The following is a 22,218-nucleotide window of genomic DNA, read 5'->3' on the forward strand; positions in this document are numbered from 1 at the left end:
GAGAAAGGGGGAGAGGGATGGAGGGAGGGGGGAAGAGGAAGGGGAAGGACCGCTGGGGGGGGGGCAGTACATAAGGAGTGGAGGTATTGAAACCCCAGGTATGGTTTAGGGCATCAATAGGGAGTTATCAAAATTGGGGGGAAGAAAATTGTTCACCCAAGGTTTCCAGAGTCTATCAAATTTCTCGACTTTATCTGTCAGGACCGCTTCGATTTTGGCATGAATCATAGCGTTGGTGATTCAGTGTTTCACTTCAGGCAAAGGTAGGGGAGGGGATTTCCACGCTTTCGCAATGGTTTGTTTAGCCGCTGTTGTGACCTGTAGGAGCAGTTTGTGTCGGAATTTGGAAACGTTATCCGGCTTTACATTCAAGAGAGTCAGGAGGGGGTCGGGCGAGATTGGCGTGTCGTGGAGGGGAGGGGAAGAAAGGTTCCCCCCTCGAATGGTTGCAGTAAAGGGGCTCACAGGGATACTCGTGCAGACAAAAACTTTATTGGTGATAATGCACACAAAAAAACATGAAAAACTCAAAATGTGTGAAGACTCGTCAAATGTAGACTGAATGACCCTGAAGACCCCTAATATAAATCTGGAAAACGGGAGATTAGTCACTTCCACTTACAGGAAGCAAACAGCTGCAAACACACTTCTGAGAGCTGACAGCCTACATCCCACCGCTCTAAAGAAAGGCATCCCAGTTGGCCAATTCATAAGACTAAAACGTAACTGCTCAAAATATAGTGAATATGTAAAGGATTTGACTCAACACTTCTTGGTCACTACAACAAAGAATAAACCTCCATTGCGTAGCATTTGTTGTGTAAAGCGAAAATATTTAGCATCCACTCACAGTTTGGGGAGTTCACTGTCAGCTTGAATGGTGTTCGCCGGGTCGCTTCCGCGTTCCACTGGCTCATACCACCAATACCGGAAGTGACGTATTGACGTACACAAGCCACGCCCTACGCATTTCGTCATACGACGTCATCTGGAGCGTGGAACCCGGCGAACACCATTCAAGCTGACAGTGAACTCCCCAAACTGTGAGTGGATGCTAAATATTTTCGCTTTACACAACAAATGCTACGCAATGGAGGTTTATTCTTTGTTGTAGTGACCAAGAAGTGTCGAGTCAAAGGCTTAAGAGTGCGGTAAGCAGCGGTGCTTTTTTGGTGGAACATCCGCCGGCGCCATATATTGTTTTAGCACGGATCACAACACGTGGCACTTGGTATTATTAGCACTTGGCACTTTGTATAAATATATGATATATGACATTTTAATGTGGCACACTGAGCACAGCCCAGGTTAATACCTATTGTTGGTTTTAAACGGCACGTAGCACTTTTTACTTTGTTTATTGCAACACATGCACATTTATAGCACATATTTGCACAATACTATTTTAAAGTGGTAGCGCCGGGTCCAACATTTCTTGCATTTTTTCTAACTCTACTACCTCAGAGGTAGGTTGGAGGCAGCTTACACCACAAAAATTGATTTTGTACTGAAACTCCATAGCGCTGGTATATAACCCCCTTTTTTAATATGTAAAGGAAGCTAAAAAACTATACTTACGTTTTAGAGTAAGGGGATACTCCCACCGCACACTCCGGAAAGCAAAAAGAAAAGCTGGCCAAAGAACACAAGACCAACTTCTCATGCCCATCCCCAAAATGAACGACCAAACCATGGCACCACCTAGGTTAATCACTAAATACGGTACCCAATGGGGTGAAGTGCGTAATATACTAGGACGACACTGGCATGTGTTACAGAACACTGAGAGATTGAAAAACATTGTAGGTCCGAAACCACTTATGGTGGCAAGAAGAGCAAGGAACCTGAGCGACCATTTGGTGCGCTCAGAGTTCACTAAAACCAAATCCCAAAGTAATTGGTTATCAGATTTACCTAGATTTAAGGGCATGTACCCATGTGGGCACTGCCACATATGTGAATTTGTGGACAAAACCTCCTTCTTCTTTGACTCTACTGGTACCAAAAAATTCAAGATAACCTCCTTTATCAACTGCAGTACGTCGCAACTTCTATACCAGATCACCTGCCCATGTAGTAAACACTATATAGGCAAAACGAGGGGAGGACATTGAGAATTAGGATAGGGGAACATTTAAAAAGCATAAGGCTAAAGGAGGACACCCCGCTCGCAAAGCACTTCATTGAAAAACATGGAGGCAGCCCTAGGGGCCTGAAGGTAAAGGGATTTTGGGCCCTGAATATTTCATCCCGCAGGGGTGATTATGACCAAGTACTTCTGCGGGAGGAAAAAGCCTGGATTTTTCGGCTCTCTACACTTATACCATTTGGGCTTAATAACGAACTTAGCCTCAAGGTCTTTCTGGACCCCTAATCCCAAACCTCTGGGTGGGGTAGTGACATACATACCAAAATTGCAGAGAAACCAAGACACCAATGCCCGGTGTCCTCCATGTATGTTAAGTGGGGTCTAGTTCACCACAGCCATCCATTTGGTAGGACACAACTACAAAACAATGGTTTCCTTGATGTGGGGGCATTAGCCCACGATCAATACTTGAGCTACTAACATAAACCCAAAGCAGCTTACAAGGGACGGTAACCCTGAGTCGATCTTCAACCCAAACAGGTAGCCCATGGATACTCCCTGGGCTCCCTGGGCGTCCATTTCCTCTGTGACACTCCCCACTCCTATTGCATCCTCTCCATCCTATACCCTCTATGGCTTCCTGACATTACTTAACATGTATTGGCCTAAGGTGATAATAATAACAATATGACTGTAGTGATGGGAAGTACCAGTACATGGGCACAGCAGAACCATGGAACCCAACGGTCAAAACAAAGTGGGCAAAAAAGCACAGTGTATGATACAACACTCTGTTGCTGCTGCCATATTCTGCATTACCATTGTAACCATTAGAGATGTATAGAACTGTTCGCCGGCGAGCAGTTCCCGGCGAACTTCGCATGTTCGCGTTCGCTGCTGCGGGCGAACATATGCGATGTTCGGTCCGCCCCCCATAATACATCATTGAGGCAAACTTTGACCCTGAACCTCACAGTCAGCAGACACATTTCCAGCCAATCAGCATACCTCCCTCCCACACCCTCCCACCTCCTATAAATAAGCAAGGGCAGCATCCATCTTAGATCATTCTGAAGCAGTGTGTGTAGTGAGAGTAGGGAGAGAGCTGCTGCTGCTGCTGCTGTTAAGCTAGGGACAGTTAGTCAGTGTTCCTGGTCTTGCAGTGTTCTTGGTCCACTACTGCTGTAAGGACAGCATCCCAAAAAGCCCTTCTAAGGGCTGGTATTTGTGTAATTTTTTTATATATATATATATATATATATATATATATATATATATATATCTAGCGTCCCCAAAAGCCCTTTTAAGGGCTGGTAATTGAGTTGTTTCTTCTTATATATATATATATATATATCTATCTATCTAGTGTCCCCAAAAGCCCTTTTAAGGGCTGGTAATTGAGGTTTTTTTTTTTTTATTTATATATATACATATATATATTTAGCGTCCCCAAAAGCCCTTTTAAGGGCTGGTAAGGTAATAGAGTTTTTTCTATATATATATATATATATATATGTATATATATATATATTGTACACTGTGACTGCAGTTGCCTGCCCGCTGTGTGTGAGAGGCCACAGACCTACCACAGACTGTACTGTGTGCACACCACACTCATTTCGGGTGGCACAGGCACAGTACCTGGCATTTTAAAAAATATTTTTTTTTTTCCTCTGTCATAATTGCAGTGAGTGCTGTGTCAGGTCCACAGAGTGCACTGTACCCACTGCAGTGCACTGCCCACCACTGATATATATACGGTGGCACAGCATCTTGTTGCAATAAATTGAAAAAAATAAATATTTTTTATTATTGCAGTTGCCTGGGCTGCCAGTGACTGACAGGTCCACAGAGTGTACTGTGCCCACTGCAGTGCCACTGTGTGCCCACCCACCACTGATATATAAGGTGGCACAGCAGCTTGCAAAGTAAAAAAAAAAATATATTTTTTTAAATTGCAGTTGCCTGGGTGCCAGTGACTGCTGTCAGGTCCACAGAGAGTGTACTGTGCCACTGCCCACCCACCACTGATATATAAGGTGGCACAGCAGCTTGCAAAGTAAAAAAAAATATATATATTTTTTAAATTGCAGTTGCCTGGGTGCCAGTGACTGCTGTCAGGTCCACAGAGAGTGTACTGTGCCACTGCCCACCCACCACTGATATATAAGGTGGCACAGCAGCTTGCAAAGTAAAAAAAAAATATATATATTTTTTAAATTGCAGTTGCCTGGGTGCCAGTGACTGCTGCCAGGTCCACAGAGAGTGTACTGTGCCACTGCCCACCCACCACTGATATATAAGGTGGCACAGCAGCTTGCACTCATAGTACAACAGTAACAACACATTAAAAAAATGACAGGCAGAGGCAGGCCACCCCGCAAGGGCCGTCGTGGTCGTGGTGCTGTGATTTCCTTAGGCCCTAGAATAATGCCCAGTGTTCAGAGGCCACCACAGACCCTGAACTCAAAAAATTCTGAGGCCATAGTTGACTGGCTTACACAGGACACCCAATCATCTACAGCTTCGGCTTGGAACCTTAATGTACCATCCTCCTCCAGCTCAGCTTCGGGCACCTCTCAATTTACCACTCGCCAGCCCGCCGGCACCACCACCACCACCACTAGCACCACAGCCGCTTCACTTGATCCATCAGAGGAGTTATTTTCACATCAGTTGGAAGAAATAAGTGATGCGCAACTATTAGTGCCAGAGGATGTAGATAACGGGGATATGTCTCAGTCAGGCAGCATTATACACATGGACGTACATTGTGATGATGATGATGATGATGTTGTACCTGCTGCTGCTGCCTTTGCTGAGTTGTCAAGTGAAGCGGCTGATGATGACGATGTGTCTGTGGATGTCACCTGGGTGCCTGCTCGAAGAGCAGAAGAAGAGGGGGAAAGTTCAGATGGGGAGACAGAGAGGAGGAGGAGACGAGTTGGAAGCAGGGGGAGGAGGTCATCGCAAGGAGCTAGTGGCACAGTCAGACAGCATGTAGATTCGGCACCCGGGGTCAGCCAGACAGCACGCCAATCAACGCAAGCTGTTGCCACCACCAGAATGCCGTCCTTGCAAAGCTCAGCAGTGTGGCATTTTTTTTGTGTGTCTGCCTCTGATATCAGCGATGCCATTTGTAACCTGTGCCAAAAGAAACTGAGTCGTGGGAAGTCCAACACCCACCTAGGTACAACTGCTTTGCGAAGGCACATGATCTCACATCACAAACGCCTATGGGATCAACACATGAGTAAAAGCAGCACACAAACTGAAAGCCACCATCCTCCTCCTGGTCCAGCATCTTCAGCCATGTCAACCACTGCTGTCCTCCATGCCCCCTATCAACAACCCGCCCCTCCGCCTCTCACCTTCAGCAGTTCCTGCTCACCTGCCCACAGTCAGGTGTCTGTCAAGGAAATGTTTGAGCGTAAGAAGCCAATCTCACAGAGTCACCCCCTTGCCCGGCGTCTGACAGCTGGCTTGTCGGAACTCTTAGCCCGCCAGCTTTTACCATACAAGCTGGTGGAGTCTGAGGCCTTCAAAAAATTTGTCGCTATTGGGACACCGCAGTGGAAGGTACCCGGCCGAAATTATTTTTCACAAAAGGCAATCCCCAACCTGTACTCTATTGTGGAAAAGGAAATCATGTCCCGTCTGACACACAGTGTTGGGGCAAGGGTCCATCTGACCACTGATAGCTGGTCTGCAAAGCACGGTCAGGGCAGGTATATAACTTACACTGCGCATTGGGTAAACCTGCTGGCGGCTGCCAAGCATGGAATGCGTGGCTCTGCTGCAGAGGAGTTGGTGACACCGCCACGACTTACAGGCAGGCCTGCTGCCACCTCCTCTACTCCTCCTACTCCATCCTCTTTGCTAACCTCCTCGGCTGAGTCCTCTTCTGCTGTTGCGTCTTGCTCCACACCAACTGCACCCCCCCAGCTCCCCAGGGGCTATTCCACATGCCGGATACGACAGTGTCACGCTGTCTTGGGGTTGACTTGCCTGAAAGCAGAGAGTCACACCGGACCAGCACTACTGTCCGCCCTGAACGCACAGGTGGATCAGTGGCTGACCCCGCACCAACTGGAGATCGGCAAAGTGGTGTGTGAAAACTGAAGCAATTTGTTGGCGGCATTGAATTTGGGCAAGTTGACACATGTGCCGTGCATGGCACATGTGTTGAATCTGATTGTGCAACGTTTTGTGCAGAAGTACCCAGGCTTACAGGACGTCCTCAAGCAGGCCAGGAAGGTGTGTGGCCATTTCAGGAGTTCCTACACGGCCATGGCGCACTTTGCAGATATTCAGCGGCGAAACAACATGCCAGTGAGGCGCTTGATTTGCGACAGCCCGACACGTTGGAATTCAACACTGCTAATGTTCGACCGCCTGCTCCAACAAGAAAAAGCGGTCAACGAGTATTTGTATGACCGGGGTGCTAGGACAGCCTCTGCGGAGCTGGGTATTTTTTTGCCACGTTACTGGACGCTCATGCGCAATGCCTGTAGGCTCATGCGTCCTTTTGAGGAGGTGACAAACCTAGTGAGTCGCACCGAAGGCACAATCAGCAACATCATCCAATATGTTTTTTTCCTGGAGCGTGCCCTGCGAAGAGTGCTAGATCAGGCTGTAGATGAGCGTGAAGAGGAAGAGGAAGAGTTGTGGTCACCATCACCACCACCAGAAACAGCCTTACCATCGATTGCTGGACCTGCGGCAACACTGGAAGAGGAGTGTGAGGAAGAGGAGTCAGAGGAGGAATGTGGCTTTGAGGAGGAGGAACACCAACCACAGCAGGCATCCCAGGGTGCTCGTTGTCACCTATCTGGTACCCGTGGTGTTGTACGTGGCTGGGGGGAAGAACACACCTTCAATGACATCAGTGAGGACGAGGAATTGGACATGAGTAGCTCGGCATCCAACCTTGTGCAAATGGGGTCTTTCATGCTGTCATGCCTGTTGAGGGACCCTCATATAAAAAGGCTGAAGGAGAACGACCTGTACTGGGTGGCCACGCTACTAGACCCCCGGTATAAGCAGAAAGTCTGTGATATGTTACCCAATTACCGGCAGTCGCAAAGGATGCAGCAGCTACAAAATAAGTTAAAAAGTATGCTTTACACAGCATATAAGGGTGATGTCACAGCACAACGGGAATCCAACAGGGGAAGAGGTGAAAGTAATCCTCCTCCTACCACCACAACCACGCCGGCAAGGACAGGACGCTTTACAGACGTCTTGTTGATGGAGGACATGCGGAGCTTTTTTAGTCCTATGCATCGCCACAGCCCTTCGGGGTCCACCCTCAGAGAACGACTCGACCGACAGGTAGCAGACTACCTTGCCTTAACTGCAGATATCGACACTCTGCGGAGCGATGAACCCCTTGACTACTGGGTGTGCAGGCTTGACCTGTGGCCTGAGCTATCCCAATTTGCCATTGAACTTCTGGCCTGCCCCGCTTCAAGTGTGCTGTCAGAAAGGACCTTCAGCGCAGCAGGAGGTATTGTCACTGAGAAGAGAAGTCGCCTAGGTCAAAAAAGTCTTGATTACCTCACGTTTATTAAGATGAATGAGGCATGGATCCCGAAGGGACTGACAGTGGGGGATGCATTTGACTAAAAAAGGCCTGGTGATGACTGAGATGCCTTGGCCTAAAAATGGTCCACACGCTGCTGTATATAATCATTCTCTGCATGCCGGATGACTTACGTGACGTCTCCGCCACCAACTACGGTTCAAGCCGCAATTTTTTAGTGCACTTTCTGCCTTAAAACCTCAATTTTTCAGGCCGCTGCTACAGCAGCGGCTGCAACAATACCTGCTTTTTCATGCATGTGTACATGCCTAATTTTTCTGGCCTCTGGTGCTACACTGTGGCTGCAACAAAACAAAAAACAAAAAAAAAGGCAAATACATGTGTCAATTCCCCTTCGTGATCGTTACCTTGTCGTGGTGAAGGGGCTTGCGTATCACAATGAAGCGATCACCTCTAGGATTGTGTTGGCACACCCCAGATGATAAGGTCGTTGCTTCATTGTGTACAGACCAAAAGCGATCCTCAGGATAATTTTTCATAGAAAAAACATTCATTTTCTTTCATTCTTTCTGCGGAGCTGGGTATTTTTTGGCCGCGTTACTGAATGCTCATGAACAATGGCTGTAGGCTCATGCGTCCTTTTGCGGAGGTGACAACCCTGGTGGTCAGTCGAACCCAAGGCAACATCATCGACCTCATCCCATATGCGTTTTTTCTGGAGCGTGCCCTGCGAAGAGTACTGGATCAGGCTGTAGATGAGCATGAAGAGGAAGAGTTGTGGTCCCCATCACCACCAGAAGCAGCCTTGTCGTTGTCAATTGCTGGACCTGTGGCAATGCAGAGAGAGGAGTCTGAAGAAGAGAAGTCAGAGGAGGATGTTGGCTTTGAGGAGGTGGAATACCAGCCACAGCAGGCGTCCCAGGGGGCTTGTTGTCACCTTTCGGGGACCCTTGGTGTTGTACGTGGCTGGGTGGAGGAAGAGACATTCAATGATGTCAGTGAGGACAAGGAACGGGACATGGCTAGCTTGGTATCCAACCTTGTGCAAATGGGGAGTTTGCGGTTGTGCAAATGGACTGACTGACTGTTAAACGGGGAGTTTGGTCTGTCAGAGTTTGGTCTGTCACTGTGAAGCGGGCGACGGGCGTAACCCTTACACTACTTGACCGATAAAACATCATACCTGATCCTATTCACACACTGGATGTTTTAGTGCTGGTTTACACTGCCGCTACCACTAAAGTAGCGTCGCTTCCAGTGCGACTTTGGCGCGACTTAGCGCGACTTTGGCGCGACCTCATCGCGAGGCGACTTTTTATTTGGCCAATCACAATATCATGTTTTGTGACCGTCACCTAATTTCCTTTTCCTGTTTTTTGTTTTACATATTTCCCCATGTGTGCAATGTTGTCTGTGTCATAGCTCAACTGATAGGCATGTTTGCCTTGGCATATCATATTTCAGCTTGCCAGAAAGAAAAAAAGACAGCTGGAAAGACACTGCATTAGTTTTCTACTAAAAATTATAAGAAAAATGCTGTTTTTTGGGGGTTCTGGACATACTATAGAGCTGAAACTTGACAGGTACACTTTTTAGACCCCCCAGACACTAAATACAAAAAATGACATGCCTGCCTAAAAAAATGCCCGATAAATGCCTGCAAGAAAAAAAGCCAGCCGCAGAGAAGCCATATTCCTGAAAATATAAGAAAAATGCTGTTTTTTAGGGGTTCTGGACATGCTACAGAGCTGAAACTTGACAGGTACACTTTTTAGACCCCCCAGACACTAAATACAAAAAATAACATGCCTGCCTAAAAAAATGCCCGCTAAATGCCTGCAAGAGAAAAAGCCAGCCGCAGAGAAGCCGTATTCCTGAAAATATAAGAAAAATGCTGTTTTTTAGGGGTTCTGGACATGCTACAGAGCTGAAACTTGACAGGTACACTTTTTAGACCCCCCCAGACACTAAATGCGAAAAAAATGACATGCCTGCCTAAAAAAATGCCCGCTAAATGCCTGCAAGAGAAAAAGCCAGCCGCAGAGAAGCCGTATTCCTGAAAATATAAGAAAAATGCTGTTTTTTAGGGGTTCTGGACATGCTACAGAGCTGAAACTTGACAGGTACACTTTTTAGACCCCCCAGACACTAAATACAAAAAATTACATGCCTGCCTAAAAAAATGCCCGCTAAATGCCTGCAAGAGAAAAAGCCAGCCGCAGAGAAGCCGTATTCCTGAAAATATAAGAAAAATGCTGTTTTTTAGGGGTTCTGGACATGCTACAGAGCTGAAACTTGACAGGTACACTTTTTAGACCCCCCCAGACACTGAATACAAAAAATGACATGCCTGCCTAAAAAAATGCCCGCTAAATGCCTGCAAGAAAAAAAGCCAGCCGCAGAGAAGCCATATTCCTGAAAATATAAGAAAAATGCTGTTTTTTAGGGGTTCTGGACATGCTACAGAGCTGAAACTTGACAGGTACACTTTTTAGACCCCCCAGACACTAAATACAAAAAATGACATGCCTGCCTAAAAAAATGCCCGCTAAATGCTTGCAAGAGAAAAAGCCAGCCGCAGAGAAGCCGTATTCCTGAAAATATAAGAAAAATGCTGTTTTTTAGGGGTTCTGGACATGCTACAGAGCTGAAACTTGACAGGTACACTTTTTAGACCCCCCAGACACTGAATACAAAAAATGACATGCCTGCCTAAAAAAATGCCCGCTAAATGCCTGCAAGAAAAAAAGCCAGCCGCAGAGAAGCCATATTCCTGAAAATATAAGAAAAATGCTGTTTTTTAGGGGTTCTGGACATGCTACAGAGCTGAAACTTGACAGGTACACTTTTTAGACCCTCCAGACACTAAATACAAAAAATGACATGCCTGCCTAAAAAAATGCCCGCTAAATGCCTGCAAGAGAAAAAGCCAGCCGCAGAGAAGCCGTATTCCTGAAAATATAAGAAAAATGCTGTTTTTTAGGGGTTCTGGACATGCTACAGAGCTGAAACTTGACAGGTACACTTTTTAGACCCCCCAGATGCTAAATCCAAAGAAATTTTTTATTTTTATTTTTTTTTAATTTTTCCAATAATTGGCTCTCTATCAAAAAAATTATAATTTTTAAGAACTTTTTTTTGCGTGATCCCTCTCCGGCATGCCACAGTCCAGGTGTTAGTCCCCTTGAAACAACTTTTCCATCACTATTGTGGCCAGAAAGAGTCCCTGTGTGTTTTAAAATTCGCCTGCCTATTGAAGTCTATGGTGGTTCGCCCGATTCGCCGGTTCGCGAACATTTGCCGATTTTTAGGTTCGCGACATCACTAGTAACCATGCCTATGCCAGCTTTAATAGGGAACATGTGTATATAAATGTTAATTATCCTATGCACTAAATGGACTCTTCACCCTTGATATTTCTGTATCTATACACTTCCCTGATAAGTATGACATTTCTCACCAGAGCATTTTTGAAACGTGGGGGGCCCCTCTCTTTCCCCCTGTCTCGTTTTTAGAATCCATCACCGCTAAGTTTTAATGGTCAGGTGTGATCGACATCTGGAACAAAATAGACTGGATTGAAATGGTACTCTGGAAGCAGTACCATGCCAGCACCACTAGATGGCCTCAGTCCTGATGTTCACCGGAGCATTCAATTGTTGATCAGCGTAGCCAAGGATACAGGCTATATAAACAAAGCCCGGACAACGTAATGACGTCCTGAGGAAGCGTGCGTAAGAACGCGAAACGCGTCAACGTCACACGCTGGCGCCCCACCCACCCACTGTCTCCGGCTCGAGATTACACCGTGTGAACTTGACTGGCTGTAACACCTCCGCTGCGACCCGGAAAGACTACCAGGAACACCTCCTGACACGGTACTGAGCTTGTTTTATCAGCTCTCTGGCGGTACAACGTGGTAAGGTCAGCTGCGATCGGCAGCAGTAAGACCTTGATTCTGGATGGTCGGGCAAGCTACGATCTGCATCTGTCACCTACTTCTAGGACCTGAGTGCATAAGAAGGTATTCCATCTCTGACTGCTTTGATGAGAACGGGGGATGTTTGGTAAGATCTGACTTTCCATACCTATATCCTGAACTGGATTGCTTATTGAGTTAGGTTGATATACCACACCCCGGGAACTCTTAGGAATCCCAGCCACAGGTCCGACCTGGACATAATTGATGCAGACATACCACATCTTCACTCTTCACAGATGAAGGTTCACTATTGCCACATCCTGACTATTATGCCAGCAAGTTTAATCTCCGGCAATTAGCCGCTGCAGGGGCTATCTGTTATCCCCTCCCCAAATTCTGGTCCCTCTCTGGAGACTGTTAATTTTCCTATTGCTGTTTAAGCAACCCGGCTGTTTAAGCCGCTACCCTTCCAGAATACCACTTCTTGAACTGCTCTATGTGGCCAGATTTTTCTGGTAGTACCCTGCCAGGAGATTAGACTTCCATCACTGGAAGATCGATTGTCTGTTTTCTACTTTATGGAAATTTGATACCATGATGATGGATCTTACATACCTTTTGTGATTTACTGGTGACTTTGTTCTCACACACAGTAATCTACCAGTCAGTTTTCTCACTGACACAGACGGGCATGCCCAGTTAATTACTTTATGGGCCCCTAGTTTGTTAACTGATTGGCCAACAGCACAGTTGTCCAGGCGTTTGAGAGTGATTAGAGGTCTGATTCAGACAAATCACACCAAGCCTGCTACAACAGCGCCCTTGAGCGGGACAAGGTGGGTGGGGACAGAAGCGTGTGTCTTTGCTGTCTATGTACATCCTGACACCCTTAGGGGTCTTCAGGGTCATTCAGTCTACATTTGACGAGTCTTCACACATTTTAAATTTTGAGTTTTTCATGTTTTTTTGTGTGCATTATCACCAATAAAGTTTCTCGTCTGCACGAGTATCCCTGTGAGCCCCTTTACTGCAACCATTCGAGGGGGGAAACTTTCTTCCCCTCCCCTCCACAACTTGTTTGTCATTTGCACCCCTGGTTGCGTGGGGTTCCCGGTCACCACAGACCGTGAGGTACGTCTTTAACCAGTTTCTCGCCCACTGATTCAGTTTGGTTTGAGAACATCTACCTGCGATTCAGTTTTTTATTTATTTATTTTTTTATCTTTTTGTTCCTAGAGATTGGCGTGTCCATTAGGGTGGAGAGAATAGCAAAGACGGCCTGCCAAAATTTTTGCACCATTGGACAGGTCCACCAAATGTGCATGTGTGTACCAGCATCCAGGCAACCCCAAAAGCATATTGCAGAGTAGGTGGGCGAATATTTTGCAATGGGTGCAGGTACTAAATACCATCGCATTAGCACTTTGTAGTTTGTTTCCAAGGCTACTATATTTTGAGAGGCCGCTTTCGTTGTTTGCCAGATTTTGGACCAATCTTCAACATCTATGGAGGTCTCTAGATCTTGTTCCCACTTAGTAGTATATGCGGGAGGAGTACGGTCAGGGGAGTCGGTGTGTCTGGTGTATAGCGATGAAATTAGGCCCCGGGCATGTGGGTTAATGGAGGCAAGTGTGTTCAAAAGAAGTCATGTTGGGCAAGGAAGAGTCTGTACGGATACATTTGGCCAGAAAGTGCTTAATTTGTAGGTAGCGAAAGACTTCAGAGTTCGGTATGTTATAAGATTCACAAAGCATTGGAAAAGGCTTAAAGGAGTTGAATGTGATCAAGGAATGTGCTCTGAGAAGGCCAGCTATCGCCCAGTTACGGAACGTAGATGGAGCTTCCCAGGCTGGGGGGAAGGATGGGTTGTGTAGAAATGAAAGCAGAGGGTTGTGGGGTGATTGGAGCTTATACTTAAATTTTAGAGTTGTCAGGGAAGAACTTGATAAAGAATGGCAAAGTTTCCAATTTCCAAAATGGCCGCGCAGGACTGTCAGGAAATGACATATATGCTAATTCCAAAACAGCCATGTGGGACGTCCTAATTAGGGCCAATTATCAACACCCACTTCCTATATAAACTCAGCACTGGCTGCCATTCATTGCTGGATTATCTTCAGCTAGTACCTGTTTGCCTTGTGCCTTGAAACTCCTGCTTGATTGACTACCTGTTACCGACCCGGCTATCCTTGACCTGCTCTGGCTTTCTCCTTCTCTGAACCCGGCTTGCCTTACGGACTTCTCCCTGCCTGCTCCTGATTGACTACCCGTGTTTGACCCTCGGCCTGGCTTCTGACCTTGATTTGCACTAACCTGCCTGCACTTCCAGTGATCCAAGTGACTGTCTTTCCTACTGCGGATCCGAGTCCTGACACAGCTTCACCTGCAGGCAACCCGTGCACCTTTGGGCACAGCACCCTCTGTCACCATCTCCAGGGGTGCTCTGCACTCAGCCGCAAGGGGAGCCCTCTCGTCACCTCAGCCTCCAACCAGGTTCGTGACAAGAGTGTCCCAAAGACGCAGGGAATGACATAAGACAGGATTCGAAACTGACCGACGATCAGGCGGTGTCAGCCATAATAAATGGGCAACAGAGAGGGGATCGCATTTGACTGCTGGAGAAAAACTCAGGAAACTTGGGAATCAGTCGGGGGCTGAGACGGGGAGTAAAGTTTGGTGAGATGGCGGCGAAAGGTATCAAGAATTTTGACAGGGTTGCTAGTGTAGGTTGTGGGGGAAGTTTTCAAGCGGATTGGTTTTTGTGTGATGGTGGCGTTACGAAGAGAGAGAGCAAGGTGTCTGGTTTATTCGCTTTAGAATAAAACTTATGCTGGGATTGTCTGATTTGTTTTTCGGCCGAATCAGTGAGGAAGAGGTCTAGTTCCAGAGTGGCCTTGTCAAGAATACTCTTATTCTAAGGGGTGGGGTGTGCCTGGAAGCAGTCATGGGCCCGGGTAAGAGCTGAATCCAGGGCTTGATAGGTGAGTCGACGTTCCTTCTTACGTCGGGATGCTAAGCTGATAAGGGTGCCTCTGATCACAGATTTGTGGGCTTCCCAAATCGTGAGTGGAGCAACATCGGTGGTGTCATTTTGAGGGATATAGTCCTTTATTGCCATAGCTATCTTAATTCGATGAGAAGGATGAGCAAGAAGAGTATTGTTCAAAGACCAGTAGAACGTATGTTGTTTGGGGATTAGGGAATCAAAAGAGGAAACTACTGCATTGTGGTCAGACCAGGGAATTGGTAAGATAGAAGAAGCCAAGAGAGAGGGAGAAGTTGCCACAGAAGTGAGGATGTGGTCTATAGTGATGGACGAACATCTGCCGGGGCGGTTCGTGAACGCCAGCCGCAAATTTTCTCAAAAGTCTGCGAACCGCGAGTTCGTGGCGGGCCCCATTGACTTTAATGGGAGGCGAACTTTGAAAACCTTAAGGTCATATTTGCAGCCACAAAAGACGTACTCGCTGTGGTCAAATAGTCCCAGCACATGGACAATGTCATAACAGAAGTATTGCAATGGAAAAAGTTGCCCTAAATGTTTTTTTTTCTTTTTACAGCAAAAAATATATATATATATTTTTTTTTTAATAAATCAGCCAGAAATGACAACAGCCGGTAAATACATTGTCTAATACATATAGGGTCCATTCACACATCTGTAACCCCAGGATACCTGCCCCTATAGTAAAGAGACTGTAATAGACCCTAAAACGACATTGGAGCATTTTAAATGACTATTGTGGACATTGACAAAGCGATTTGTGTGTGACTGCAGCCGATCTCTAACTGCCCCTACAGCAACCACAGGATACCTGGCCCTATAGTAAAGAGACTGTAATAGACCCTAAAACGACACTGGAGCATTTTAAATGACTTTTGTGGACATTGACAAAGCGATTTGTGGGTGACTGCAGCCGATCTCTAACTGCCCTTACAGCAACCACAGGATACCTGCCCCTATAGTAAAGAGACTGTAATAGACCCTAAAACGACATTGGAGCATTTTAAATGACTTTTGTGGACATTGACAAAGCGATTTGTGGGTGACTGCAGCCGATCTCTAACTGCCCCTACAGCAACCACAGGATACCTGGCCCTATAGTAAAGAGACTGTAATAGACCCTAAAATGACATTGGAGCATTTTAAATGACTTTTGTGGACATTGACAAAGCGATTTCTGTGTGACTGCAGCCGATCTCTAACTGCCCCTACAGCAACCACAGGATACCTGGCCCTATAGTAAAGAGACTGTAATAGACCCTAAAACGACATTGGAGCATTTTAAATGACTTTTGTGGACATTGACAAAGCGATTTCTGTGTGACTGCAGCCGATCTCTAACTGCCCCTAAAGCAACCACAGGATACATCTCCCTAAGCTCAAAAGATACTGGATCTATACCGAAAGATACCAGCCCTGAAAAGGACTTTTTTGGATCTTCACAGCGCTACATGTGTCTAGCAAACTCTCCCTGATGAGCACAGCAGACCTCTCCCTACACTGGCAGAAAGCGGAATGTGAAATGGCCGCCAGATTGGGTCTATTTATAGGGTAGGGGGACTGTCCATGTGCTGGAATGTTTCAATTGGCTGTCCAAAATTCGCCGCGAACCGACCGCCGGGCGAACCGCAAGGCCATCTCTAGTGGTCTATACGCGAGGATTAGAATAGAAAGTGTATTGTCATTTGGATGGGTTGTATTCGCGCCATGTGTCGACTAGGGAGTGAGTTTGGAGTAGATGCCAAAAGGTGAGTTGATGTGGGGATAGAGAGGGTGCCGCGGAAGATTTGTCCAGAAAAGGATAGAGGACCTGGTTAGAGTCCCCACAAAGAATAGTCATACCTTTCTTATGGTGGTGGAAAGGCAGAGGAAAGAGGAAGGAGGAAAGGCACAGAGAGGGAAGGGAAGAGAACAAAAGAGACGTAGGAGTAGACTGAGACAATCATAAAGTCAGGGGGAGGGGAAAAAAAAAGGGGGGGGGGGTTTCCGTCAGTGCAGAGAATGATATCCACACTGAGGGAGGTGAATCACCTCTGGAAGTCTCCAAGAGGATGGTTCCGCAGGTGAGAAGGGGGCAGCAGTGGCAACCGACAGGTGACACAACCGCCTATAAGTATAGGTAGTAGGCAAGATGTGTGGTGGTGACCAGGGCATACACATAAAAGCATGCAGGTATCAGTAGAAAAAGCATAACTCAAAATAAGCAGGTAGGTTCAGCAAGTAGGAGGAGGAGCCTCAGGTGGGGCAAGTGCCCGCAAAAAATAATAAAAAATAATAATATTAGTGTTATTCAAAAATGTAATGCACACTCAGCTGTGGTATACTACCATCTTAGGTGACTGAACACAGACGTGGGATAGAGTCATTTGTAGATGGATTTCAGCAGATCAAAAAGACATCCAGGTTGAAGAATCCAGTTCCCACGCTGAGTGACAGTCAAACTGTATTAGGAGAAAAACAGAGAAGGAATAACAATCTGCTATAGGCTTCATGGAAGAAGAAGGATAGAAAAACCCAAACATGGCAGGTGGAGTAGGGGATCCAGGATGCATCACGGTGTGGAACTTTCAGTCCATGGAGTTAGCAGAAGTTGGTAGCGGAGAGATAAATCGGCTCCTCTTAGGGGGGGTTGATGTGGAGGTGGCAGGTTTCTGTGGAGAGCATGAAGCAGAGCGTCTGTGCTGTGGAAGGGGTGCAGGAGTTGATGGTGGTGAAAGCAGGTGCAGATCCTGAAGGAGACGCTGGAGCTCAGCAGTAGTTTTGCAGGTATGCTTGCGATCCTGATGGGTAACTCGTACTGAGAAAGGGAAACCCCAAGAATAGATGATGCGATTTTGCTGGAGGATTTGTAGCAGGGGTTTAAATTCCCTGCGTTTAGTGATCGTGGCTTTGCAGAGATCCGTGAAAAGTTGGTAGTCATAGCCTTGAAAGTGGAGGGAGTCTTTGTGCCTGGCGGCCTGCAGGAGCTTTCTTTGGTTCTATAATAGTGTAATTTTGCTATAATGTCCCTGGGTGGACCTTCAGGTTTGCGTGGGGCCAGGGCTCGGTGAACGTGATCCATTCCCAGGCGTTCAATGGGGATAGAGGGTGAGAGCTCCTGAAAGAGGGCTGTGATGGTGGACTGCAGATCTACCACAGATTCGGGTATCCCCCGGATCCTGATGTTGGAGCATCTGGCCCTATTTTCTTGATCCTCTAATTGGGCCTGCAGGGCCTAATTTTCTTCTCTCAGGGCCTCCAAGTCTTCAGAGTGATTAGAGATGCATACTTCAAGTTCGTCGGCCTTAATTTCCAAATCTGAGGTGCGCTGGCCTAGCTCCCTGATCTCCCTTGTGAGCTTTTCCGTGATCTGTTCTGAGGTGTGTTTCAGAGCGTTCTGTAGAATGTGTTCAAAAGTGTTGCAGGAGTTCAGACTGTGGGGGATCATAGGTCCTGACCCCCTGTGTAAGCAGAAAGTCAGTATCAGACTCACCTTAGTCAGGGTGAGGTAGGGCGAACCGAGGGGTCCTAGAGGTGCCGGAGCTCGAGCAAGAGGCTAGTGGCGGTGCCATTTTTGAGGAGGCCCTCACAAGGACATCTCGTATGTTGCGGCTTTTAAGCCTTGATTTGGCGCCCCCTGACACCATGGTGGGGAGGAGGGTGTTTGTGGTAAGCTGAGAGGGGGTTTCGGATAGTTGCGAAGAGGCTGGTCACCGATGCAGGTGGCAGGGTGTCACGTGTCGGAGCGGAGCTCAGTCAGACATGTTCATCTCACCAAGTCCCGCACATGCGCCCCTTCTAAGAATAGTCTTAATGGAGCTACTTAGCGTTGGGGATCTATACAGAAGCGAATTAATATAGGTTACAGTTCATCATCTATAGGGCCCAGAACTGATGGGCTGGTTATGCAGAGCGGCAGCAGCGAGGAGACAGTCTATGTAGACTGAGTAGGGGGGTTAGAGGCTGGGGCCCTGGTGTAGCTGTTGGCCCGATCCGGGAGTGCTGGCAATGGCTTCACAGCACAGTGTTGGCAGTGGGGAGGTGCTGCATAGGTCTCATAGGACCAATTCAGGATGACTGAGGGCCGTGTGGCCTATCGGCCCGCCGATGGCCTACTAGAGCCCGGGGATGCAGTGGTGGCGGTTCGCGGTTAGGCCGCGGGTCTCGCCGCTCGTCAATCTAGCCTGCTGGACAAGAGAGGGAGCTGTATGTCAAGAGTTGAAAGTTCTTACCGGGTCTCCGATGTGCTGATCGCGGTCCCCCGCAGGAAAGACCGCGGCTTCAGCCGGCGGGTAGGCCTCGGAGGTGCAGAGGTAGGAGGCGGGTCCCACGGGCTTCAAAACGATGGATGCTGAGTCCGGGTGGGTGTGTGGAGCAACCCTAGTGTCTGTAGAGCCCGAATTAAAGTTTATAGTTGCAGGATGGATGCTGATGGAGGGTTTTGATACGGAGCTCTCTTCCCCTGCGTCCCCCTCGCTCGGCTTCCGGACACGCCCCCCCTTTTTTTTTTTTAAGTATTTTTATTGGGTTTTATACAAATTGGACGATAGTTGGGGGTGTCCCTGGTGTGTGGGCGTACACTTCCTGTCTGCTGGAATGCAGCTCGCTCCGCTTCCTGTTCCTGTTTGTGATTGTGCACCCCTCCCTCCTCTGGTATATAAGATTGTGATTGGCGTCACTGGGCACGCCCCCCTGATGACGTTTGTGTAAAACGAAACATGTAGGCGGAGCTTGGCTGGCGTGGTGCTTGTTGCTGAGGAGGATCCGGCGGCCATCTTTTTGGAGTCCAGAGCTACTGATCTGCATACATATCATTTCATGCTGTGTTTTACTGGATAATGTGTAAGTGGCCAATTTTACTTTCAATAAAACCTTAGTCTGATGTACTATACCATGTGGAGTCTCCCTTTATATCTCTGATCTGAGGTCTGTCATTCACTGAGACTGGGCTGCCTGACTTGGAAGATGTTTGGATCAGGGATTGGCTCCACATGAGGGATTGTTTATTGGGCACGCTTGACTGATCTCTGTAATGGGGGTCTGTCAGATCCGGTAAGAGGCTTGGACACCTGGTGTTTGCTGGTGGTGGCTTCTGGATTCACAACTTACAACTTTTACTCTGTCTGTTCCTGGGATTCCCCATTCATTCATATGTGTGTGGACTTCTTATGAATTTTTACTCCCCAATTGATTTTTTGTGGATTTTAATATCAAAAGCACTGCATGTTTTTTTAAGCTTTTATACAAATACAACAGTGTAAGCGTCAAAAGTAAAAACTGGAAGTATTGATGCATACTTACAAATGGAAAATAAAATACATATATACAAAACTAAATCACTTTGAATTACTTAGATCTATTGATGAAACATAAACAACAACAATAAACGTCTGCGAATGTACCCAGTAAATATGATAGATAGTACTGTATGTGTTTCGGATGTTTCCGCCCCCCCCCCCCCCCGGCACCCAAATAGGAGCAGTTTTTGTCCCAAGGGGAGTGGCCATACCCGACCCCTACCCACCACGCACATCCCAAGTCTCACCATTGCCGAAGAATAATTTCACACCCTAGAGGCCATAAAGAGTTCCCACATGTGCCACTTTGACTTAAACTGCTTGGAGATATTTGTTGTGAAACTTAATAGTCTTTTATATTCATAGGATTCTCTCACTAGTTGAATTACTTCTCTCTGTGAGGGGACAGTGGTGCCCTTCCATTTACGTGCTATAGCCAGTATAGCAGCGTATAGTATATGTTGAACCACCACCCTACATGCAGGGGGGTACCAAACCATCCCAATGCCCAAGAGTGCATGCTCTATCTTCCAATTATTGGAAATACCAGTAACTTCTGCTATAAGTCGATTGATCGAAGTCCAGAAGCTTCTCAAAGACAAGCATGACCACAAAACGTGAGGGAGAGTGCCCACCTGGCCACACTGCCTCCAACACAGGTTAGAATACTGGGTATGGAATTTAGCTATTGTATAAGGTGTCATATACCATCTGAGGTGTATTTTCTGCACCCCTTCTCTAAAGTTGGAACAGCTGGTAAGGGCATGGTTCAGTCTAAAGGCTTTCTTCCACTGTGCCTCTGTGAAAGTTTGGTGAAGGTCTCTTTTCCATTTCAATTGTGGGTTGGTTTTTTCAAATATTGTCCTGTTTTGCATGGAAGTATAGAATACATTTATATACCTGCTGTTTGAGGTAGTCGAAAAGCAGAACGCATATATTGGTTCAGGGACTTCTATGTGAGTTGCGTATGTGGCGGATAAAATGCTGGAAATTCTCCTGTAGGTTAGGTATTCCCTACAGAATCCAGAATGCCTCGTGCATAGTTCTGTATAACTGATTACCCTAGAATCTCCGCTAAGGTCCAAAACATGGACCAGACTATATTGACTCCAATGCTCTAGTTGCAAATTTGGAGATAAAAAGGTTAGTGCTGTCAGTGGGATCGGGATGCGACATTGTTTGTCGCTTTGGACCTTATTGGCTAAAAAATATTGCCAAGCCCTCAGCGTGGCTGAGATAGTGGGGTGACGCCTGTCTGGAAGTCTTTTTGATAGTGGGAAAAAACCTTTTTTTTGATCCTTCATTAAAAAAAAAATAATCTTCCAGCTTGGAAAGGAAGTGATGTCATGGCGTCACTTCTGTCCTCCAAGGCCATAGAGTGGATCAAAGAATAGTAACTCTTTAAATGCCTATGGGAGCAGCCAGCTAAACTGTCAGATCATTTCTCAGGCGAACGGGCGGAAACAGTAATCCCCTCCTGCCTAAGTCCCTCTCGCTGTTTCAGAAACTTTTCCATTGGCTCATGTGCGGGTCGGACTGGTTTCATTAGAAAGTCTGGAGAAAAAAACGGTACTGAGGTTATGGCCAATATCTCCAGCCATAATCCCAGTAAACCACTTGCAAACCGAAACATATATACAGTATCTCACAAAAGTGAGTACACCCCTCACATTTTTGTAAACATTTTATTATATCTTTTCCTGTGACAACACTGAAGAAATGACACTTTGCTACAGTGTAAATTTGCTGTCCCCTCAAAATAACTCAACACACAGCCAATAATGTCTAAACCGTTGGCAACAAAAGTGAGTACACCCCTAAGTCATAATGTCCAAATTGGGCCCAAAGTGTCAATATTTTGTGTGGCCACCATTAATTTCCAGCACTGCCTTAACCCTCTTGGGCATGGCGTTCACCAGTGGTTCACAGGTTGCCACTGGAGTCCTCTTTCACTCCTCCAGGATGACATCATGGAGCTGGTGAATGCTAGAGACCTTGCGCTCCTCCACCTTCCATTTGAGGATGCCCCACAGATGCTCAATAGGGTTTAAGTCTGGAGACATGCTTGGCCAGTCCATCACCTTTACCCTCAGCTTCTTTAGCAAGGCAGTGGTTGTCTCTAAGGTGTGTTTGGGGTCTTTATCATGTTGGAATACTGCCCTGCAGCCCAGTCTCCGAAGGGAGGGGATGATGCTCTACTTTATTATGTCACAGTACATGTTGGCATTCATGGTTCCCTCAATAAACTGTAGATCCCCAGTGCCGGCAGAACTCATGCAGCCCCAGAGCATGACGTTCCCACCATCATGCTTGCCTGTGGGCAAGACACACTTGTCTTTGTACTCACCTGGTTGCCGACACACACGCTTGACACATGTGAAT

Source organism: Pelophylax lessonae (genome assembly GCF_965119305.1).
Source record: "Pelophylax lessonae genome assembly, chromosome: 3".
NCBI classification, from domain to species: Eukaryota; Metazoa; Chordata; class Amphibia; order Anura; family Ranidae; genus Pelophylax; species Pelophylax lessonae.